The 24,619-nt window shown below is 38.7% G+C and overlaps 1 long non-coding RNA gene across 1 annotated transcript in view; it reads left to right on the top strand.

Annotated features, from left to right (window-relative positions):
- The first annotated feature begins 7,883 nt into the window (after nt 1-7,883).
- Nucleotides 7,884-24,619, top strand: part of LOC132097480 (uncharacterized) — a 59,788-nt gene continuing 43,052 nt past the window's right edge. Inside the window, exon 1 of the long non-coding RNA XR_009422737.1 lies at nt 7,884-7,937. This is a non-coding gene — a long non-coding RNA (uncharacterized LOC132097480). The remainder of the gene's footprint in view (nt 7,938-24,619) is intronic.

Genomic DNA, 24,619 nt, shown 5'->3' with positions numbered 1-24,619 from the left:
GTGGTTTGTTTCTGGTTTGAACGAAAGTGGGATTGTTCACATCTCTCCATCTGTTCAATTAGAGCAAATCCTACACCCAAGTCTGCTACCTACTCATACTAACACACCCATTAGATAAAGATGAATTCATTTTTTTTTTAACTTAACATAAGAGTTAGTCAAGAGTAAAGATTGGAGGAGGGGGCAGGTACTTGAATTCCCCCCAAATGAACCCATTGATTCTAAAACACGCTCTAAAAGTGATTGGCCTCTTCCTGTGCCGCCCCAACTCAAAGTTTAAGAGGCTTTGCGCAAAACACAAACTCATTCCAAGCTTACATATTTGGATGGGGGCGAGTTTTGTGATGTGTTTGTGGCTCTGTGGCCTATGAAGCTTTGAAAGGTTATCATATCTGAAATGTTTAGACTCTTGCTGTTATAGATTGGCCATGTGCTCTCTCACATCAGACAATTTCATCAGTAAAAGTCATGCTACAGAACTTGTCTCCCCCAGCCAGGCTAGAAGTGCTTTAGCCGTTCTTTCTGTTCACTAATGGCCTGGGTTTTAGATTTTGGCAGCAGTGGCAGTGGCGGTTTGGGCGGGAATGAGAGCCACATGTCGAGCGCTGAATCGTGCCTGCAGTGAGCTGGATTATTTCAGGGAAAACCCTCTGCTTAGAGCGCATTTTTACTCTACTCTGTCACCAAGCAAGAGTCCTGCAGAGATTCACGGGCCCTGCTGCTCATTATGGTGTCAGCACAGTACATTGGAGACTTGGCAAGCCACGTATGATGTCATATTTAAAACGGTGTACGACTGAAATTTTATTACACCATTATTGGACGAGAGTCATGGAGTTAGATCAGCTGTGTTGGCTGCATTGTTTAGGAGTATGAAAGAAACATATATCCTAACAATAATTCCATATTTAACACAGAGCAAGGGTTTGTGAAAATGATCTACATTTAAAGGGATTGTAGGAAAAAAAATCTAATTTTACTGATTTTACAAATTTTACTCAAATTTTACAAATTTACTGATAAAAAGAGTGAATAAAAAAAGTCAAGATGGTCATCTATACACTGATAACAATTTTGCATCCTTTACATATTTTTGCTTATCTAAAATTTAATCAAAATTAAGGCACTCTCATGAATTAAGTCCAGGTATGTGATACACCCATATATTAATTTAACAATATATTGGTAACTATAATCATTGCAGCTAATTGTTAGACAAATATTCTAAGATCTCCTCCCAAAAATCTTTTATTTTATGTTTTGAGCCATCTGTCAAAATGGCTTTATGGCTGTAATTAGCACTAGTGATTTTATTCACTGATCATCTAGATCTTGTAATGTTAGAAAGATTTGATCTTGTGGTTATAGTTGTAAACCTGATGAGATCACATAAACCTTGTCTAAATATTGATTTTGGGACTTGAGGAAAGTCTTTCTGTTGCTGTAGTTAAGTGTCATAAATCAGATTGTCAAAATTCCCATCTTCCATTATTACTGGCAGCTAAACTCCACTGTGTGAAGATGATTGCTCCAGGAATGTTTCCAGGTCCTGGTAATGGACTGGATAAGGCACAAACGTTAATAGAGAAGTCAAAGGAATGTGTGTCAGACTGTTTTGTGAACAAACATTATACAAAGGGACATAAAAAAAGGTCTTAAATGCTTGACAAGGTTGGATTCATTTTTATTAAAAATACATGTAATGCTTTAGAAATCTGTCACGGTTGGTAAACCGTGATCTCAGGGTTTTGCACTTTGTGGGTGAAGTCTGTGTGTTACGCGTCAGCACTGATTAGTTTGTGGGCGTCTCCGCTAATTGTCATCAGCAACAGCTGTCACTCATTACTCATCCCTATATATTGGCTTGTCTAGCGTCTTGTGTTCGTGAGAGCGTTGTTTCATGTTTGTGACCTATGCTTTGCTTTTTTGTGTGTTTCTGCGTTGGATGTCCGTGTCTCCCCGGAAACCCCGTCCACTCTATGCAACCCACCACCAAGCAACATCACTTACCTTCGGCTCGCTTCCCCGCAGTTCCTGTGTCACCCTCTCCTGCTGCCAACTCACCTCCGCCTTCCAGATTCGTCACTCATCGCCACCATCCTGGACTGTGCATTCCTCCCAGCGTCAATTGTGTTGCAGTATTGTCTTGTATCATTGTCTTCATTAAATTGTATTAACCTCCCACTTGCTTCCTGCCACTCCTTCACCCAGTCGTTACAGAACGCTCTCACCAAACATGGAAGCAGCGAGCACCACTTCACTCTCAGAATTCATCCACCACAGCGTCAACCGCATGGATGAGCAGCAGGAGAGCATTGTTAACATTGGACACACGATCCAAGCGCTGATGACACAGGTGTCCGAGCTCACACAGCAGATCCATCAACTCACCTCTCCCACCGCCTGCGTCGCCCGTCCCCCGGTAGACCTACCAGGACCACTACCGGCCAGAGCCGCGACTTCCGGCGCCTTTTGCAAGACTTTCCTTAACAAATGTTCCATGCATTTTGCATTGCAGCCCCGCACCTTCGTGACGGAAGAGTCCAAGGTTGCGTTTGCTCTTACCCTACTCTCTGGCAGGGCCGCCTTATGGGGGACGGCGGTGTGGAAAATCGACATCCATGTTGCACCTCGTTCCACGCCCTCTCCGAAGAGATGAGACGAGTGTTCGATCGAGCCGCGGCCGGCAGGGAGGCCGCTCACCAGCTCTCGGACCTCCGACAAGGGAAATCGTCGGTGGCGGATTATTCCATCCAGTTCCGCACCCTGGCGGCCGCGTGCCAGTGGAACGAGGCGGCACAGTGGGATCGATTCCTGCATGGGCTGGCTGACCGTGTTCATAAGGAGATCTACCTCCTCGAGCTGTCCCCAACGCTCAACGATCTTATCGACCTGGCATTCTGGTTGGATGCTCGGATTAATCGCCTGGGTAAACAATCCAGTCCATCACGTCATTACGTCTCTCCGGAACGGGGCCACTCGAGTCGAGAGAACATGGTCGGTCCCGTCTACGATCATGAACCCATGCAGGTGGGTAGAGCTCAGCTTTCCCGGAAGGAGAGAGAGAAGCGGAGGTCCCAGGGACTGTGTTTGTATTGCAGTGGCTCGGGTCATTCCCTCCAGTCATGCCCGGTAAAGGAGCCAGCCCCGGTAGTAAGTTTGAGGCTACTATCGGGTGGGATCTCCGCCGGGAAGCCCTCAACTACAATTTCGACTCTCCTTCCGGTGAAACTGCAGTGGGAGAACCATACTCATGACTGTCACGCCCTTCTGGACTCTGGAGCCGAAGGTAATTTCATTGACACTGTCCTTGCACGTCAACTGAACCTTCCTGTCCTTCCTGTGTCTCGTCCTATCCATGTCACCGCACTCAATGGCCAGGAACTGCCCCACGTCACTCACAACACGGAACCTATAACTCTGCTCACCTCTGGAAACCACACCGAAACCATATCCTTTTTCCTCATAGACTCCCCTGTCACTCCCATTGTTTTAGGTCACCCCTGGTTGGTCAAACATAATCCACGAGTGGATTGGGGTTCCAACACAGTCACTTTGTGGAGTGAAAGTTGTAATGAGTCTTGTCTGGTTTCTGCTTGTCCTGTTGTGCCTGTTTTCAAACATGCCCGCAGAGTACTTGGACCTGAAGGAGGTGTTCAGTAAGTCCCGTGCTGCTTCTCTTCCTCCGCATCTTCCCTATGACTGTGCTATAGACTTAGTTCCAGGTAAGTCTCTGCCTAAGGGCAAGCTATACTCTCTTTCTATTCTGGAGAGGGAGGCCATGGAGAAATACATTTCTGATTCCTTGGCATCGAGGTTCATCCACCCTTCCTCTTCTCCAACTCACCAGGGGTTTTCCAAGCACTCGTTAATGACGTGTTGAGAGACAGGGTAGATCAGTTTATATATGTTTACCTGGATGACATACTGATTTTTTCTTCATCTCTCCAGGAACATGTGCAACATGTCAGACGAGTGCTCCAGAGATTACTCGAGAATGGGCTTTTTGTCAAGGCGGAGAAATGCGTATTCAATGCACAGTCTGTTCCCTTCCTAGGGTATATCGTCTCGTCCGAGGGAATACGTATGGATCCTGACAAGGTTAAGGCTGTGATAGATTGGCCATCTCCAGATTCCCGTAAGGCCCTACAGCGGTTTCTGGGGTTCGCCAATTTTTATCGACGTTTTATTAATAATTTCAGCCAACTAGTCTCACCTCTGACGGCCTTGACCTCCCCCAGTACTCCGTTCAGGTGGTCGGATGCAGCCGAGACTGCATTTACCAACCTCAAGAGCCGCTTCGTTTCGGCTCCCATCCTCGTAGCCCCTGATCCCACACGGCAGTTCGTGGTGGAGATCGACGCATCAGAGGTGGGGGTAGGAGCAGTTCTTTCCCAACGTGCTGCCTCGGATGATAAGATGCATCCCTGCGCGTTTTTCTCACACCATTTATCTCCTGCTGAACGCAATTATGACATTGGTAACAGAGAATTGTTGGCTGTCAAATTAGCTTAAGAGGAGTGGCGTCACTGGTTGGAAGGGGCAGGGGTACCTTTCATTGTTTGGACCGATCACAAGAATTTAGAGTACATTAGAACTGCCAAAAGACTCAATTCCAGGCAGGCTCGGTGGGCACTTTTTTTCGGTCATTTTGTCGTACCGCCCGGGTTCCAAAAATATCAAACCCGATTCTTTGTCACGTCTTTTTGATCCTTCCGCCCGCCCGGTGACTCCCGAGTGTATTTTACCTGAGAGAATAGTCGTCTCAGGACTCGTATGGGAGGTCCAATCGAAGGTCAAGACGGCCTTAGAAGGGGTAACGCCTCCGCCCGGATGCCCAGTGAATCGTTTATTTGTGCCGGAGGAGTTACGGTCCGAAGTTATTCAGTGGAGTCACTGCTCTAACGTTGCTTGTCATCCAGGGATAAGCCGAACCAAGGGTTTAGTTAAACAATGATTCTGGTGGCCACTTATGGCTCGCGACGTCCACGATTTTGTTTTGGCTTTCTCAGTTTGCGCCAGTGGTAAGTCATCTAACCGGCCTCCAGATGGGCTTCTTCAACCGCTGTCTGTCCCTTCGAGACCCTGGTCACATACCGCGCTAGATTTTGTTACCGCCCTCCCGCCCTCTAATGGCATGATGGTCGTTTTGACCGTAGTGGACCGGTTCTCGAAGGCGGCACATTTCATTCCCTTGGCCAAATTACCTACAGCCAAGGAGACAGCGGTCACTGTCCTAGATCACGTCTTTCGGTTACATGGCCTCCCGGTAGACGTGGTTTTTAACAGGGGATCCCAATTCATATCCAAATTTTGGAAGGAGTTTTGTAAATTGTTAGGTGTGACGTTTAGTCTGTCTTCGGGTTATCATCCCCAGAGTAACGGGCAGTCTGATCGAGCCAACCAAGATTTAGAGAGAACTTTGCGATGTTTAGTCTCCAAGAATCCTTCTTCCTGGAGCAAACAACTCTCTATGGTGGAGTACGCTCACAATTCGTTACCAGTGTCAGCCACGGGCCTCTCTCCATTTCAGTGCAGCTTAGGTTACCAGCCACCGGTTTTTCCTAGTCTGGAGTCTGAAGTCGCGGTCCCCTCCGCTCACGCATTTGTCCAGAGGTGCCACCGCACCTGGACCAGAGCCCGCGAGACTCTGCTCCGGATGAGGGAGCGCACTAAGGCCAAGGCCGATCGCCACTGGTCAAAGCCTCCCGTTTACGTCGTGGGTCAAAAAGTGTGGCTTTCTACTAACAATATTCCTCTCCGCTCCGTTTCTAACAAATTAGCTCCCTAATTTATTGGCCCGTTTCCTGTCACCAAGATCATTAGTCCAGTGACAGTCCACCTCAAACTACCTCCAGCGTACAGGAGAATACATCCCGCCTTCCATGTGTCCAAAATTAAACCCGTGTTTTATTCATGTATTAATCCGCCTACCCCGGTTCACCCACCGCCGCGTCTCATAGATGGGGAACCGACTTATTCGGTGAATCGTATTCTGGACTCGAGACGGAGGGGACAAGGATTCCAGTACTTGGTGGACTGGGAAGGTTACGGTCCGGAGGCGAGGAGTTGGGTAACTGCTAGGGACATACTGGATCACTCCCTTATTGATGATTACAATCAGCAGGTAGGCCCTTCTGGGAACTCCAGGAAGCGTTCTTAGAGGGGCGGGTACTGTCACGGTTGATAAACCGTGATCTCAGCGTTTTGCACTTTGTGGGTGAAGTCTGTGTGTTACGCGTCAGCACTGATTAGTTTGTGGGCGTCTCCGCTAATTGTCATCAGCAACAGCTGTCACTCATTACTCATCCCTATATATTGGCTTGTCTAGCGTCTTGTGTTCGTGAGAGCGTTGTTTCATGTTTGTGACGTATGCTTTGCTTTCTTGTGTGTTTCTGCATTGGATGTCCGTGTCTCCCCGGAACCCCGTCCACTCTACGCAACCCACCACCAAGCAACACCACTTACCTTCGGCTCGCTTCCCCGCAGTTCCTGTGTCACCCTCTCCTGCTGCCAACTCACCTCCGCCTTCCGGATTCGTCACTCATCGCCACCATCCTGGACTGTGCATTCCTCCCAGCGTCATTTGTGTTTCAGTATTGTCTTGTATCATTGTCGTCATTAAATTGTATTAACCTCGCACTTGCTTCCTGCCACTCCTTCACCCAGTCGTTACAAAATCATTCTAATATGCTGATTTGCTGCTCAAGAAGCAAGCAAGAACAGAAAATAGAACAGAAAATAGAAATCTAACATTGTAGATGTCTTTACTGTCACTTTTGATCAATTTAATATGTACCTGCTGAGCAGTACACATTTAATAGTTAATGTATTATGCATTCAGTGGCAATAGAAAGTCTGAGCAATTCTGTCAATGGAGCAGAGAGAGAGTAGCTGAAAGACATTTATTCTAGGTCACAATGCAATAATGATCAGTAAAGCACATAAATGAATATGCATTGGTTATCTGCAGAAATCCAGCAGGCTCAGATTTTGTGAGAGCATGAATCATTTACCCACCTTGTAGTTTTTTACAAGTTTGCAATTCTTAACAAAATCACATATCTAAAACTTACTTGAACAAGGAAATACATGCGTGTCTTTTTTCACCAGTTTTTTGGGGTTTAACTAAAGCTCTTCACATTCCACACAGTCTGCATTCGCAGAATTGCTGTCTGCTTGGTTTTTAACAGGTTGTTTAATTAAATTAAAGTTAATACTAGTTTGCAGCCCTCTTCAGTCACTCTTTGAAAGGTCTTTGGGTGTTGATTGAGTGGATTTAAAGATAGCCTCCTCCGGAATTTAAACTTCCACTTATGATACTGTGACAATATAACATTTCAAAAGACTAGGGATTTTTTTTAATCTACATTCCACATGCATACTCACAGCCTGTAATTGGTGTAACTAACAAATAATTTTTAATGCAATCATATGGGTATACCTAACTTTCTGTGATTTCAACCAATTGGTCAAGCCTTTGTTCTGGTAAACATGCATTTGTCTTCAGTTTTTCTACTAAGGGGCTGTTTATGACATTTTCAGCTAAAAATGACTAAAGGTTTGCCTGTTCGTTTACTCGACAACAGCGTTTCGGGGATTGAAAACGCATATTTTTGAAAACAGGTTACAAAGTGCAAGTTATCGTTTCCATGTAAACACCCCAAATGGGAATCTTTGAAAACAATGGTGCCATGCATGTACGTAGTATGTGTAGGGAAGGAGACATGCGCAGTACGTGTCGATTTTAAATGCAAGAATGAACAAACATACACAACAATGGCGGAGTACATGGTACTTTCGTTGCTGCTCAAGAGTTTGCTAATGCTTCTTCAGCAAAGTGTGGATTTACTTCACCAATATTACAATCAACAGCAGAGACGCATCAAATACAACGTATAATCATCACTTCTCTACAGGTACTGTTTACTAACAAGGTGACAGCACCAACTACTGGCCCGGCATACATAATACAGCGTTTTTGGCCAATTTCATGGATATGTTTAAACGCGATTCGTTTTGAAAACGTAAAAACTTTTTAAAAACGCAAGGGAGATACTTTTCTTTTTTGACTACATCGTTGTCATGTAAACGTAGCCTAAGATCCTTTAGTGCTTGTGTGTTCTGCTCAGAAACTTCATGATCCCTGACAGGTTCCCCACCCCCAACTCACACACACACACACACACACACACACAAGGAACTTGGGGCCCCTAAACCGCATCCTGCAGCTGTCTCCCGAGTGACAGACTCATTTCAAACTGTTTTAAACTCAGCTATTACCTTTAGCTCAATGAGGCCAGCCCAAACCTGTGCATGCTGTACTATGGTCTGATTTTGCAAGTTTATTAACAAACACACAAAAAAAGAAGTCTAAAATGGGAATCTATCACATTTTTGGGGGAAGTGTCTTGAAACTAAATATAACCTTTTCTGCTTTTCTAGTGAACATTAAGCAATGATTCAGTTTTTGTGCTTCTCTAGTTTTCCTAAAGTAAACTGCTCTTTAAAGTGAACTTACAAATTTAAGTTATGGTTTGGTAAATACCTCAGTTTTGATGTCACTGTTGGGTAAGGTTTCTTACAGCTGGAGGGAAAAAAACTATATATATATATATAATTAAACAATGGTTGAATGTACAAATAGCTTTTTCTTTAAATAGATTTAATTACAATTAAAATGTTCTTAGTGATAAAAATTGACCTCAGGTTCTGCTCTAGCCCTTTTACATTACTATAAGGTAACCCAGAGCCCAAACATAAATTCCATTACTATTTATCTTTAACTATAATAATCAACACTAAAAATAAAAATTTGTATTCAAACATGTAAATTGCACATAATGCAGTTTTTAAATTCATTTCTAAATAATAAAATGTCTATTTATTGTTGAAATACAATAACTTACACAGTGGCTGTCATAACTTGTTTCATAAAAGATTTATTTAAACATACATTAAATAATTAAAAATCACTAACAGGTAAAGCAAAATATAATGATGTACATAGTCTAATATTTCTCAAAATGCTCTTCTGCAGACTTAATTTTTAATTGACCTCTGTCCACGGATGAAACACTGATTTAGCGATTACTTGAGATGTTCATTCATGTTTATTTTTGTGTTAAAACTAGTAATAAAATGGAAGGGATGATCGCGGTTACTCGTGCTCCATGCTGCCGTTAGAACTGAGGCATTTATACAGCGATCTGTCATGCCAAAGAGCGCCAAAATGGCATATATTGTCTGAATTTCCTGACATATTTTTCATGATTTGTTCTGTACTCATGTGTACCGAACCTAAAGACTTATACCAACAATTTTCAATACATGTGCCATTACACCCCAAGTGATAACTAATCACTGCATTTATTTCTACAGTTTTCCTAACAATTATTATTATATTTTTATTAACTCCTTAGACTCTTTTCACACCTTTTACATTTGTTAAAATGCATTTTTATCAGTCTGATCACAAGTCAATAATGCTATAGTCAAGTCACCTTTATTTATGTAGTTTACTTTTCATCCATAGCCTCTGTGCAATTAAGTCAATAATATTGCTGAATATTAACTGTACCCAAATAACCAGTTCTCCTTATAGTGTGGTTTAATTCCAGGATCCATCATGAAGCAGATCTTTCAGTATATTTCTTCTAGTTTGTTCTCCTTGAAGATCAGGATACATCACGCCAGCATTTGGTGGGGACTTGAAACTGGCCATAGGGTCTGTTCAGAAGGCTTGTTTGGTTCTCTTAGTCTTTGCTTGAGATCTGTACCAATGGCTGTTTAAATACAGGTTCAGATGTGGCCTAAAATGTTTTGAGCTTGTTCACTTTTTTCGTAAATGCATTCAAACAAATTGCTTTTGCAGTGTAGACACTCATGTAGTCGAATGTGTTTCAACTGGCACAAAATAACTTATGTTTGCCACCCGCTGACCTAACGAACTTTGTTATGGTGTGCCAAAACATGGTAAGACATGGATTACAATCAGGATCACCTTTACCATTTGTATCATTTCCATTCCCTTTCTTTCCATGCTTGCTTGAGTGCAGTGTAATGGCTTTGTTTTATCATATTCTTGCACTGCATTCATCACAGGAGACACATTTAAAATGTTAAGACCAGGTTTAAATGGTAATGTATCTCAGATGACCATTTATGACTGGATCACTGAAAATGCATCTTAATACCAGGTGGAAACAGGGCCTGAGAAGTTGAAAGTCATGATGAAACTGAAGTTGCAACAGTTTTTCTTCTGTATTGTGCCATACATCCGTGTGTAACTGATTATTGAAAAAGAAATAAAATGCAGGACTGGACTCAATTTTGTTGATTAAAATGAGACGCATGCGTTATACTCAAATGAATGTGAGCTTGAAGTCAATATGCATGTAAAATGATCAGAGAAGTTTGGCAACTCAAAAAAAAAAGACAGAAAGAAAAATATAAATGATAAATAATTAGTACAAAAGTGAATGTTGAATTTCATGCAGACTTTAATCTAATACAGACAGAAATGTCAATGTTTTTAAGTAATTTGTTTTGCACAGTGTTTTTCTCTTTAGCACGTTCATTATGGATTTACATCTGTTTGCCTGCTTTTTAGGTGAAATACCAGTTTATGATCCCAGTACTGCATAATGGCATCCTATCTGATATAAAAGTACATTTCACTGTGGTTAGGGTGACCATATGAGCCATTTTCCCAGGACGCGTCCTTGCCAGGATTTCTATATTGCCTAAAACATCCAAAGTAGTTTGACCAATAGCATGCAGGTATGGTACATAATCAACCAATCGTGGCGTGTGAGACGGTGAGATCTACAGAGAACGATCAAAGCAATGAAAAAACACGTACATGTTAGGTGTTTGTACCTTCATTCATCTTGAAGCGTCACTGCGCACCGATCATTGTATGACACCAAAGAACCAAGAGAGTGATTTGAATGCATAAGGAGCCGTCTGCTCTGCTTTCTATAGCTCTTATGAATGTCATACTATGATCGATCTGCACAGCACAAACAGCCAAAATCTGGATATTTTAGGTAATATAAAAATCATGGCAAGGACGCGTCCTGGGAAAATGGCTCATATGGTCACCATACAGACTGTGGTTATGTCTGGGTGTATGTAGCATATTTTAGGGCTCCGTAGCTATTGTGGTCCTGCTAGAGATCTTCTTATGTCCTAAAATCTGTACTCAACATGAATAGCTTCTTACCTTAACCCAATGTCTATAAATGATGATTTTTTTATATATATTTCTAAACTGACTGGACCCAACATAAGTGGCATTAACTTGTGCACAGCCAGTAGCCCTGCAATCAGTAAAGAAAAATCCTGGTGTCCTGCTACACTGATTTGGTCACTGGTCCATTACTTTTGTTTATTTATTTACATATTTATTATTACTTTATATTATTGCCTGTCTAATGGATACAAGTTATTTCGAAGTTCGTCTTTCAGTTGTGACCAGTGGATTGGAAAATGAAACATGATAGCTCAATAAAAATTAAATTGATAGCCTAATAAATCATAGATTTGCTAGTGTTGTCTGCAATGCTGTTTACCTCATGTCCGGTGAAGGGAGTCTGCACACACACACACATACACAAATACACACAAAAGCCCTGCATGAACATGCAGCATAATGAAGCAAGTGTTTTATCCTGTTGGATCTCATATCTGATTTCTGTGTGCGAGGTTACAAACATTTCTTCCTTTTTATATGTGCATTTCTCAAAAATGCACTCAACACATGCTAAATATGTACTGAAGTGCTGAAATGTCAATTACTTCCACGCATTACTTCCCATAACTTTTGGCATAAAGATATTTACTGGGGCTGGGTAAAAATAAAATAGATTTTTCGATTTTAGTCAATTCTCATTTTTACGAAACGATATCAATTCTTGAATCCCAAGATTAGACTAGCCTGTTTTAGTTAATGAACAGAACACTGTAGCGCACCTCCCATCCAATAAATCACAATAAAAATAATAATAATAATAATAGCATTTAAAAATTTGGCATGTACTGTACCTGATATATATCCAGAATAATCAATATTTAACTGAATTTAATTGAATCAAATTAAAAGCTTGTAATTCAGAATCAAATGGAATTGTGAAATTTGTGTCGAACCCCAGCACTATTATGTGCCTGACCATAAAATGATTAAAGAATTTGGGTCTTGTCATGTCCATTTGGAGAAAGCACATTTCTATCATGACAACTCTTGGAAGATGTGAGCGTGGTAATAGATATGACAATATTGATGTATTTGTATTTGTCAGAATAGATCTGCTATGCTGCTGAATTGCTGCTGCTGAAGTCAACTCACAGTCAAGTCTGCTTTATTGTCAATTCTTCCACATGTACAGTACATACACACAGAGAATCGAAATTGCGTTACTCTCAGAAATTGCGTTACTCTCTGCTGCTGGTTATTGCCGTTTTTGTAGATTATTTCTGATGCTGCAAAGCAAGTACTGCCAATACATACTCCAATATGGTGCTGTATTTAAAACATACTGCTGCTGCAAAAATAGCATATATAATAACCCGTAGCAGGTCTATACAGGTGGAGCTGGGGAAGGTGGAGGGTTTCAGAGGAACTGCTCGAATGAATACTAACCAGCCATTTAAATGTAAAGCAGTAAGCTTATTGGCTGCTTATACAACATGAAACAGTCAGCTTGTGCCAAGTATTTTAACATTATGCAGATCATCAGTTTGAGTTAAAGACCCATCAGCTTGTAACTTTTGCTATTTTTCTAACATTTTAAATGTTAGTATTAGTCAATTTCATTTTTAAATCTGAATAAAAATCAGTTAAATGTTGACATTATCCTACAGATTTCTGTAATCATTGAATCAGCTGCCTATGAAGTGATGCACAATATGTTTTGGAATACAACAAATGTGTTACAGCAAACACATTTATTATAATGTAAGAAAACATATTTCTTACTGACCTGAGCTCATCACCTGTCCCAGTCAAATGATTGTCTGTCTTTTCACCAACAGCCCTCAGTGAACCATGACTCCCTCCTACTCACCCCCCCCCCCCCTGAATAAGTGGGAAACTAGGTCATGGAGCCAGGCTGCCAGTAGTGGCAGTGTTCTGTGTCTCTCTCTTTTTTGAAGCTTAAATAGGCCTTTTATGTAACATGGGGGTGGGGGATACATGTTCGTGTAGACGCTATATGGAAGTGAATCTCCCAGCAGGTCAGGAAGGGAAATAGTCTGAGGAATTACTGTACACTTCTCTCCCTTTTTTCCTTTTTTAGTTCCTGGAAAAAATGGGCTTCTTTTATCCAACGATTCTGAAGCATATCCTTTGAAGTAGATTTTTCATGCTTTGCACGCTCAGCAACCATAGCTGCGCATGTGTGAAATAGATTGAATTAAGATAATCATAAAAAAAAAAAACCTTGTATGCAACTGTGATTTATCGCTTTTGTTTTTACAGGTTCTTTTCTTTTGCTTTTACCCATATTTTGATCCACATAACTTTTTTTTGTTTGTTTTTTAATCTAACTTGTAATGCATGTACTGTGTTCTGGAAAATGTAATTTCGGTGTTCATGTTGATTCCCTGTTGACCTTTGATGTTTTCAGCAAATGTTTTGATTTAGTATCTCAAAAATATCAAGAGGCATGACTGTCAAATAAACAGTAAAATAATGTATTCTTTATATTTTGTATCCACTTAAGTGTACATATTATTAAAAATATTTAGAAACATATTGTCCTAGGTAACATTATTATAAAAATAAACACATTTCTTTCAGTTTTCATTTAAAATGTATTTGAGTCATTTGTACTAGTTATTGTTTATTGTGATTTTAGAACATTAACTTAAAAGTTACAACAAAATGCAAAATTTCTCATTCCTTTTTTTTTGTTTTTAGTTTATAATTTGTCATCTAATAGTTCTATTTTATATTATTTCAGTTCACCAAATGATTTTAATATTTAAAGTTTTAATAGACAGTAACGGCACTGGATTATCATGAATATATATATATATATATATATATATATATATAAAGACCATTTTTTTTTCTTTCAGAAATGTAAGATATTTTTCATAGAAGGGGTGTGTTTAATTTTAATGTGTTTAACTTGATAAGCAAATCAACTGCTTTATAATGTCACAAAGTTACATTTACAATCATGGTTGTGAAACTAACGCAGTCTCAAGGCGTTCCATACTGTCCAGATGTTTGACCCCCTTGTTTCCTGTGCAGGAAAGCATGTGCACATCTGCATCCTTTTCTTGCGACATCATTATCTGCTTCTGCCTTTCGTTACAGGCGAGTTCTATACCTGGGACAATGGATATATTGAGTAAGGGGGTAAATTAATGTTTTGACATTTTCAAACCTATACACAAACTCTGGAGTGTTGAAAAGAGGAGCTGAGAAGAACAGATTGCAGAGCTGCCCATCGTAATGCAGAGCTTTGATCTTCCACCCTGTCGTCTTGCGTCGGAGTTCTTTGAACTGAGTGCTTGGGGTGAAACATGTGGGTGTTGGGCATCTTTATAGGGTTTCCTGTGAAATGGACACTCATGAGAGGTGATCGAGGGCAAGGAAACCCCAGACGCCCCTCAGTTGGATCGGGTCGTAGAGTGACAACACAGACATGATCTTCAGTGCCTTTTGTATTGTGTATATAAGGGTGAGTGTTAGACAAATCAAAAACCGAGATAGTTGACAGGTTTCCATGTCTGAAATACTTTTGTCCTGACTTCCAGAATCAACAGTTTCTGAAGGTCACTATATTATGATGAAGTCATTGTGTTTTACAGCTATACATCACCAGTGTTAAGTATTTGGCATAATTATTAGTTTCAATTATTGGTTCGTAAATTTATTTACATTACATTTTGTAATTATTAGGGATGCACAATATTGGATCTTTGCCAATATCCGATATGCCGATATTCTTCAAGTCATTTTGGCAGATAGCCAGTGCAGATACCGATACCGATATATTTCCTTTTGTTTGGAAACAACACCAAGTCTCTCCTGTGCAGAAATTATGAACAAATTATTTTAAATGTTGGTTAGGCCAACAGCGCCCCCCTTTATAAATAAACCATCTTACCAGATGGGCATCAGGACCTGGGGGAGGCTTCCGCTGCTCCTACTGCAAGCCTAGTGACTGTTGACACTATCACACACCATCTTGTATGTGCATTCTTAAATGCAGGGATCCAAAAGGGTGAATCTAATCATAATTCAGGCTAAAATTTGCTTCAGGAATGACAACACTGCTGATGTGATCTAATCACTAGCACACCCTCAGCATGTGCGAGTTAATCATCTTATCAGCAAGTCGTATCGGCATATTTTTTCATATCGGGCTGATGACGATATTTGCATTTTAAGATATTATCGGCCGATTCTGATAACGGTCCACTAATATCATGCATCTCTAGTAAATATAGTTCAAGTTAAATGGCATGACAGTACTTTTAGAAAGGATTAAGAAGAATTACGGAGAGTCAATAAATTATGAATAATGTACTGTCCTTGAATGAATGTAATCCATAAAAAGTAACTGTAATCTGATTGAGCATTTTTAAATTTAATATTCTTTAATTATGAATACATAATTTTTGAGCACATAATCCAGATTTTACATTTAATAAATTACTACCCAGCACTAAAAATATGCATATATTTATACTATTATATTATATCTTAGTATTTTGGAGTGTTGGGAGACCATTCAAATCAAATCAATTTTAGTGCATTTTTCATGTGCGACTTTCTGATTGGTGGACTTTTCGGCAGAGAATCATGGGTAATTTAGTTTTTTCCACCACAAATTCCACTATTAAATTATTACTTTTTAAATAAGTTAAATTAATGTGAACAGCTGGGTTCAGCAAAAGAATGTATGGTCAGTTAACACCCTCAGAGCTCACAAGCGGTCTGTCTTTTAAGATTTATCAGTTACTGTTAAAAATATAAATCTATATTGCTCTATAGTACAACGACAATATGAGAACGATATGCATGTTAACATTTGAAACAATTGCTTATTCAACTTTAACCAGTGTAACACCATAAAACCCTAAAAGACCATAAAAATGTTGAGAACAACTTTACAGCTCAAAATATGTTTTAATAGAATAGAAGAAATATAAGTTAATGTAAGTGTTTTTTAATTATAAATTCCATATTTATTCAAATAGTAATTTATGTATTTTAGTAAATACTAACGTAATCACTTGCGCTGAATTCATTTTGAAATGTTTTCTGCTTTTGATAGAAATCAGCAAATCATCATATTACAATGAGGTCTATACTGTCACTGATTTTAACCACTTTTGGGTCAGGTTCATCCAATCCAACCTTACATATGTCAGATAATGTCAGCACAGTACTTCGAAGTGTGTTGTGTATAGTAACTTTAAATAGTCAGTCATTGAGAGTCTGAACAAGGGAGTATATTTACATTGCAGTGATGTGCTGGTGATCCTATAAACATATGGATTTAGCACACACATTCCCTTATTGATGCATTTTCACTGCTTTCTCCTTCAATCCAATTCCTTAGTGATTCATTACGGTCTCCAGAAAAGGAAGCCAATGAATAAAATGGCCTCCGTTTCCTTTTTTCTGCATCTCTTTGAAGTGTTAATGAAGCAGCGGCTGCGTGATTAAGTCGAGATGGCTATCTGAACCAGCGTACATCGCCTCGTCTTATGCACCAAAGCACGATAGCATGGCCCCAATGTTAGACGAGAGACACTGGCTCTTTCTCCCCCGTTACTTGCGGTGCTTAAATTATTCATCTGGTTTGGGGAAGCCCAACTCACTGAACAGGAAGAGAGTATTTTTAGCCCGAAGTCGGGAGTGTGGAGGTCTGAGAAAGCTAGTCTTCCTCCCGGGACGCTCTCGCGTGTTTGTTCTCTCTTCATTCTTCTCTCTCGTGTCCTTTACTCTCTCGCTTTCTTGCGTGAGAAAGATCTGAGTAAGGAGGAGAGACTGTGTTACTGGGTTACCCAGTTCTGTCAGTGAGCCCGGGGATGCTCCTGCCTTGAGAACTTCTAAAATGGTGTGTCATGAAGACTTTCATAGGACATTTTGTTTACCATTGGACTATCATTCTCTCATTGCTAACATGCCCTCTTCTCATGCTCACATTTTAACAAATAGGCATGAGCTCTGTACATAACATCACACTGACAGGTTTTACTCCTATATTTTCCTATAAAATTGACTTAAATGGAACATAGGATGCCCATTTTCCACAAGTTACTACGATTCTGTGGTCTTCATGAAATGTCTGCAGCATACTTTGGTTAAAATCCACAGAAGGTCGTATAAAACAGCACCCTTTTTAGCTTGTCAAAAACAGCTCTGTTCACAGTGAGCTGTTTCAGTGCATGTCTCTTTAAATGATAATGAGCTACTGGTTACCCCACCCCTCTCTTCTGTTTTTGTGTATTTGGTGATGCATTACCATCAAAAGCAAAACTAATCCACTGTGTCCTCAGTGGCTCTGATGTTGGGAAATAATGAAGACACTTATGTTCATTTTTAGATCCAACTACAAAACATTGAGACATTGTTGTTGCTACAGCTGCTTGAGTGCAGAGAAGAAGGTGTAAAACCTACAATTGTCTGAGGAAATATGCTAATACAGGACAGTCCGTCAGAAGTCAATGGCGGGGAAAACCAAAATGGCTTGATAATTGAGACTGGTTAGGTTTTCGGTAATAAAATATGGAGTGAATGGATTTTTGTAATTGTAGGGTGGTTGTGTCCAAACACTGCTAAGAAAAATGTATATGCAAACACCACATAAAAGGGAATTTAGTATCTGATGGAGAAAAATGAAAATTATGGCATTTACTTACCCTTCACTTGTTCCAAGCCTGTATGAGTTTATGTCACGAAAGAAGATATTTCGAAGAATGTTGGTAACCAAACAGTTGGCGGCAGCCATTGGTTTCCATCGTATATTTCCATACTCTGGAAGTCAATGGCTGCCATCAACTGTTTGGCTACCAACATTTTTCAAAAAAATGTTTCCAAACTTGTTTCCAGTTCTGAAAAGATCCCTTCAGTGAACAGTTCTTAAAAGAATTTGGGTACTTCTCATTTCTTATTTGTGCATCCTCATTTAGTTTCCTGCTACCTTTCCTTGCTTCTTTGCTTCACCCCTCTTAGGATATGGAGGAAGGATGCAAGGAAAGAAAATGAGGACAGAGGAACCAAAGGAATGATTATTTGTACATTGGAATATTCTAGACCACTCAAGTGTCACTTTAAAGCGTCATCATTTGGGCTAAAGATATCTGCCCTTATGTTGTTAAAGTTTGTTATTAAAGATATTCATAATAAATATAAATAAACCAAGATGCCCTGTTTAAATATATGACATGTATGATTTATTTAAACTGTAAAGGTAAAATATAAATTAAAATTATAACCAGGGGTGCACATAAGTGGTCCGCAGGTCCGCATGCGCGGCCAAAATAAAAAATGCGTTGTATAAATATGTTCTGACAGTGCATTTGCGTACCGACATGGTTGACAGCTGTTAATACACAATTACCATTTTGATCACAAACTGTACTAGATAAGTTTTATTTTCAACCTGAAAGCATAAATCTAGGCTATGCAATGCCGTTTTCAGAACACAATGCAAAACTGTGACATGCATCCATAGACAGTAAAAGAAAGCATGCATCCACTGATGCTCTATAATCAGCAGCAGTGCTAAATCCGGAAGCGCGTATATTTACTTGCCGGTAACCTGCCAAAATAAAAGCCTGCTGATTTTAAGTTTGAATATGATGAAAACGGTTTTATTTATTTATTTTTTAGACGCTTTTATCCAAAGCGACTTAAAATTGGGGAATACATAAAGCGATTCATCTTTAAGAGGCAAACAAAGAAAGTAGTAGTAAATATTAGCATTTATTTTTAAATTTACTATAAAATAAATGTATTTGTGTTTAATACTAGGACTGACTTTTATTTTTAATAATATTATCACACACTGTTATTTAGATTATTTACTATTATTAAAAAAAAAAATGAAATAAATAAAGTGCATTTATATTATAACTTTTATTAGTTCATTTTTTATAATGGGTCACTCTATATGCAGTGTGAGGACCAAACCAAATCTCCAGGTTCTCTTATGAGAACCAGGCTGAAAAAATTATGTGCACCCCTGATTATAACGACAGATGTGAAGGGGCAGGAGAATTTATATGTGCATCAGGTTTTTTCGATGAAAAAGACTTCCGTGTAGGATACACATGAGTATCCTCACTCATAGCTGCTCTGGAAGCATCCTCACTCCTCATTACTCGCATCCTCGTGGTACAATTAGAGAAATGAGATGTCCTTTAAGATGGCTGAGCTTGATTGGTTTCCGGGTCACAAGCTTGAGGCCGCAGAACGAAGAAATGAGGAAGGATCAATTTGAGTATTGAGAAGCACAAACCTTTTTTTCTTTTGGAAGTGTGAAGAACATTTTACAACCCAGGCTCATTGGATATACATGTTTCTGGCTAGATTTCTGCAAACCTGAAATACATGTCTTACAGTACATTTTGCTGCACTTTACAGGTGACATGTTGACAAAAAAGTGCTAAGAGCGATATCATTTTTGCAGATGTACTGTATGTTTATTTAACAACCCAGTGACACATTTTTTGCTAAATTATACTGTGGTACTTGCAGCATGTCTCACAACAATTTCAAAGTAAATATGCAATGACTGGCACTACTTAAAGGAAAGAAAACCGACTCTGGCAGCGTTTTATTATGTTGGTTAACACATGTTTTATGGCAATATGAAAATGAAATGTTCTTTGGGTAATGCAAAATAAAATCGCATTTGAAATAATGGACCCCCTCCCATATGGAAGCATAAGGGTAGCAACATTCAATTTGGGATGTAATATGCAAAATGACAATGCAATATGTAAAATGACAATGCAATATGTAAAATGACAATGCATTTCTGTATTTACATTTACATTTTCCAATAAATTTGTGCAACGTTTGATGCAAAATGAAAATGAAAATTAAATTACATAATTTTCATTTGCCATTTCATACACCAGTTTTAATATGTAAAATGAATTCTAATTTGAACGCGTTATAAGTTGCAAAATTAAAATGAAAATGTATTACAGAAATGATTGGATATGTATAATGCATTTTGTTAATGCATTTAAGAAAAAATAGCATTTAAATGATAAATTTGCCACAGTTTTTGCTTGAACATGTTATACATATCCAATCATTTCTGTAACACATTTTCATTTTAAAATTAGTATTCATTTTACATATTAAAACTGGTGTATGAAATGGCAAATGAAAATTATGTAATTTAATTTTCTTTCTCATTTTGCACCAAACGTTGCACAAATGTATTGGAAAATGTAAATGTAAATACAGAAATGCATTGTCATTTTACATATTGCATTGTCATTTTGCATATTACATCCCAAATTAAATATTGCTACCTATATGCTTCCATACTCCCAAACCTAACCTACAATGTTAAAGGGTTAGTTCACCTACAAATGAAAATTAACCTGTTTTACTCAACTTTAAGGCATCCTAGGTGTATATGACTTTCAATCTAATCCAAACGAAGTTATATGAAATATTGTCTCGGCTCTTTTAATCTTTATAATATCAGTGGACAGATTGACTCATTTGACTCGTACCTGGTGCTGAAGTGAAGTTTGAGTTCGCGTCTGAAATGTCTCTGGTTTGATGTGGTGATAATGACATTCTGTGACTAGATAAATGCAGAAAAAGAGAAAGGAGATTGTGGGCAGCAGTTGTGGGGTGGCAAGTTAGTTAAATATTATTAACCACGTTAAACAGAAAAATTTGATTGCCTGCGTTAACACGCTAATTTTGACAGCACTTATATTTATAATATATTACAATACATGAGGCCTTTCTTCAACCCCTGGAGCTGTGTGATACACATTTTATAATGGATGAATGCACTTTGACTTCTTTTGGACCGTAAAAAAAAGTGCTGGGACAATTTTTAATATGACTCCAATTGGATTTGTCTGAAAAAAGAAAGTCATACACAAATGATACCTTGAGGGTGAGTAAAACATGGGCTAATTTTAATTTTTGGGTGAACTAACTCTTTAAAAAAGGCACATAGATAAAAACATTCACTGAAGCAACCACATTGTTCTACCTTCTTTCTGTGAGGCTTTGAGCTCTTTTCTGGGTGCTTGTGAGCGAACTCGTACACTGAGCTAGTTATGTGATACAAACGTCAAAATGTATTAATTTACAAATCATGCACAAGTGTTTTGAATAGCATAGTGTTGTGCAAGGAATCAGTCTTTAATAATTGATAATCTGTGTGGCACAGAACAAAAGTTGATTCACTGTTTTAGTGTTCATTCCAGGTGGAAAGCCTGCAGCCATACAACATACTGTATTTGTGTAAAGAAAGTCGAAAATCTTTCCCTCTTTCGTTGCAATATTGAATTTAACATGAGTATGAATGACATTTTGTTAGTGTTGGTGTAATGGGACAATTATCAGCGAATTAATTAAATTTTTGTTTGTTCCTTAAACAAAGTGATTAAAAGTACAAAGTGTTTACATTCTTAAAAACATTCCACACACACACACATACACACAAAAGAAAGGTTCAGAACAACATGAGGGTGAGTAAATGGTGATAGATGTTTTTTTTAGGTGACCTGTTCCTTCTAAAAGGCCCCATAAGGCCTGCAGCCTACAGGAATTCTTGTTCAGACAACAAAAACTTGTTTTGCTGCAGTCATGTCAGTTTGTGTTATAAGCCGCTAAGGATATATATCATGATAGTTCCTCTTAGTCATTCTAACTGGTGTTGACGTTATGTTTGAGCACTGCCTGACTTAAGAAAACATGTTGTAGAACAGAAAGTGAGTAGCTGTTGTAATGGCTGTAACTTTTTACCACTAAAGAGTAAAATGAATAAGGGTACATTGGCTTAATAAAAAAAAATGAAGTACACTTTTGAGCTTAAGGAGGTTTACATGATACTGTTTTCAACTAAAAAAATTCATATTTTTATGCATTTTGGCCATTCATTCACACAACAACAGCCTTTTGTGTGCAAGAAAATCCAAATCAGGTTTCAAAGTGCAAGTTCTTGAAAACTATAATGTTATTGTCTCCATGTAAACTACGAAAACAGGAATTTGTAAAAAATCATGTCATGTTCATGCTTATTGTGTGTTGAGTCTAGGAATGCTAATAGGCCTGTAGTGTTTCTTTACAAAGCTACATTGCAAACTACTGGCCTGGCATGAATAAAACATGGCATTGTCACCTGTACGTGAAACATTTCTGTTCATATATTTATTTCTGTTCGTATATTTTTGTTGTGTAAACTTAGGTTAAGATTGCTGGAGCGGTTTTTAGTATAGCCTAGTTTTCCAGTTGGCGCTAATTCTGCCGCTAACTAGCACTGATTTACAGTTTGTTCTTTATCTTTAAACCTTAAGATTTTAATGCAAACACGTGTCTGTAGTAAAGCTGCCAAGATAATGCATTACAGTGTGTTTGCTAAATCTGAAAATATAAATATTGTTTAAAAGTACGCTATTATATGGTGAAAATTTGATCATCGGCATAGTATGTGCATAGATTTCATAGCTAGACCTACATCATCCGCTGGAACGTCTCTCTCTTGTGAATGCGTGTACGACGAAGATAGAGATTACAGTCTATTAAGTTTTAAATATGGATATTTCTCTTACACAGATGCATCAGTTTGCTTATTAACCCACAGAACCATGTAGAGCTATTTTTATGATGGAAGGATGCCCTTTTTTGTGCTTCAAAATCTCGACCACCATTCACTGCTATTATGAAGCTTTGAAGAGCCTGGGATTTTTTTAAAATATAACTCCGATTGTATTCATCTGAAAGAAGCTAAAGTCATATACACCTATGATGGCTTGAGGAAGAGTAAATCACGGGGTAATTTTCATTTTTGGGTAAACTATCCCTTTAAATATGTTTATAAAAGAAATATGCAGAAAATAAAGTAGCTGTTGCAGGGGCTTTAATTTTTTTACCACTAAAGAGTAAAAAGGTTTAGAAAAGTTTTTTTTTTTTTTTTTGGTCAAAATATATAGTTTTAGTTGAATCTCATTTTACAGCTAACCCTGTTTCACAATTTGCTCTATTTCACAACCTTAAGTCTATTTGAGTTGTATGCTAAGGTATGCAAAACATTTCACTATAATCATAGTATGAGCAGATTTTTCTTTTCTCAACAAACCACGCGATTTGATGAACCATTCATGTCCATTGGACAAAGAGTCTTGAAGTTGACATTCAGTAGGAGTTATTCCAATATCTTTGCCTTAGCAAACATAAGTATGCTTAAAATAATAAATCGCAACCTAACAGCGAACCAGAGGTGTGTAGCACAATACATTAGCCTTGGATTTAACTCCTCCTTCTCAAATCTACTCTTAATTCCCACTCCCAACATATCCTTTTCTCCAATTAGCATTAAAACAGAGGTTCACCGATTAAAAAAATAACATTGCTATGAAAACAAACACACAAAGCGGTGTGAGAACAGCACTGCTGCGTCCTGCAAATATACAGCAGCAAAGCGGGGCAGCACACGGCCAGCCCTTTATTTGATGTAATATACTTTGACATATTGAGACTAATTTTTTGCCTACAGACCTAAACAGCTGTGGCCTAATTCTGTTTTATCCCCCCATCCCCCCCACCACCACATTTCGCCTTGTAAGGCAGAGTTATTCCTGGCATATGAGGTTTGACGGTGCACTGCATTGTCATACACTATGACCACCCAGTGGACAGGACAGTAGCCTTGGGATTAATATATGGAAGGGGGTCAGGCCGGGCCCACAGGATGGGCTCTGATGACTGTGAAGCTAAAGAGGAAAGAAGGGGAATGTGGTGATCCAACTGTTTACATATCCCCTCTCTCCCGCACTGCCCAGCGTGCTAATCACCCTGTCAAGTTAAATGAGCATTCGCTGTGTGTATATTCATATTTCTCTGGGGAACAAATAATGGGGTCAGTGCCAGGGTCAAAATGCAAACATGTTATGCATAACTAATGACTGTTGGAGCAGTTTTGTGAGTCATGTTTAGTTCTTTGTCTTCCGATTAAGTGCCTGTTATACGTGTTTGTTTCTTTCATTTCAACAGAGCGCACGGAATACATTCAATAACTACACAAATTCAGTTTTATTTTTAAAGTGTTTTTAAGTTCTCCTTGCTGCATTAACAAATAATTTTGATAGCCAAATATGTGGAAGTGAAAGCTACCATTTTGTCTTTCTTTCTATACACTGCCATTCAAAAGTCATCAGTGTCCATTCTTCAGTGTCACATGATCCTTCAGAAATCATTCTAATATGCTGATTTGCTGCTCAAGAAATATTTCTTATTATTATTAATGTTGAAAAGAGTTGCGCTTCTTAACATTTTTGTGAAAACCATGATACTTTTTTCCAGGATTGTTTGATATATAGAAAGTTCAAAAGAAGCCTTTAGAAATGTAAAACAAAAAATCCAAAACTTTTAATCAACTTAAAA

This window comes from Carassius carassius, chromosome 21 (genome assembly GCF_963082965.1).
Source record: "Carassius carassius chromosome 21, fCarCar2.1, whole genome shotgun sequence".
In the NCBI taxonomy this organism is placed as follows: Eukaryota; Metazoa; Chordata; class Actinopteri; order Cypriniformes; family Cyprinidae; genus Carassius; species Carassius carassius.
This window is presented reverse-complemented; position numbering and strand designations above follow the sequence as displayed.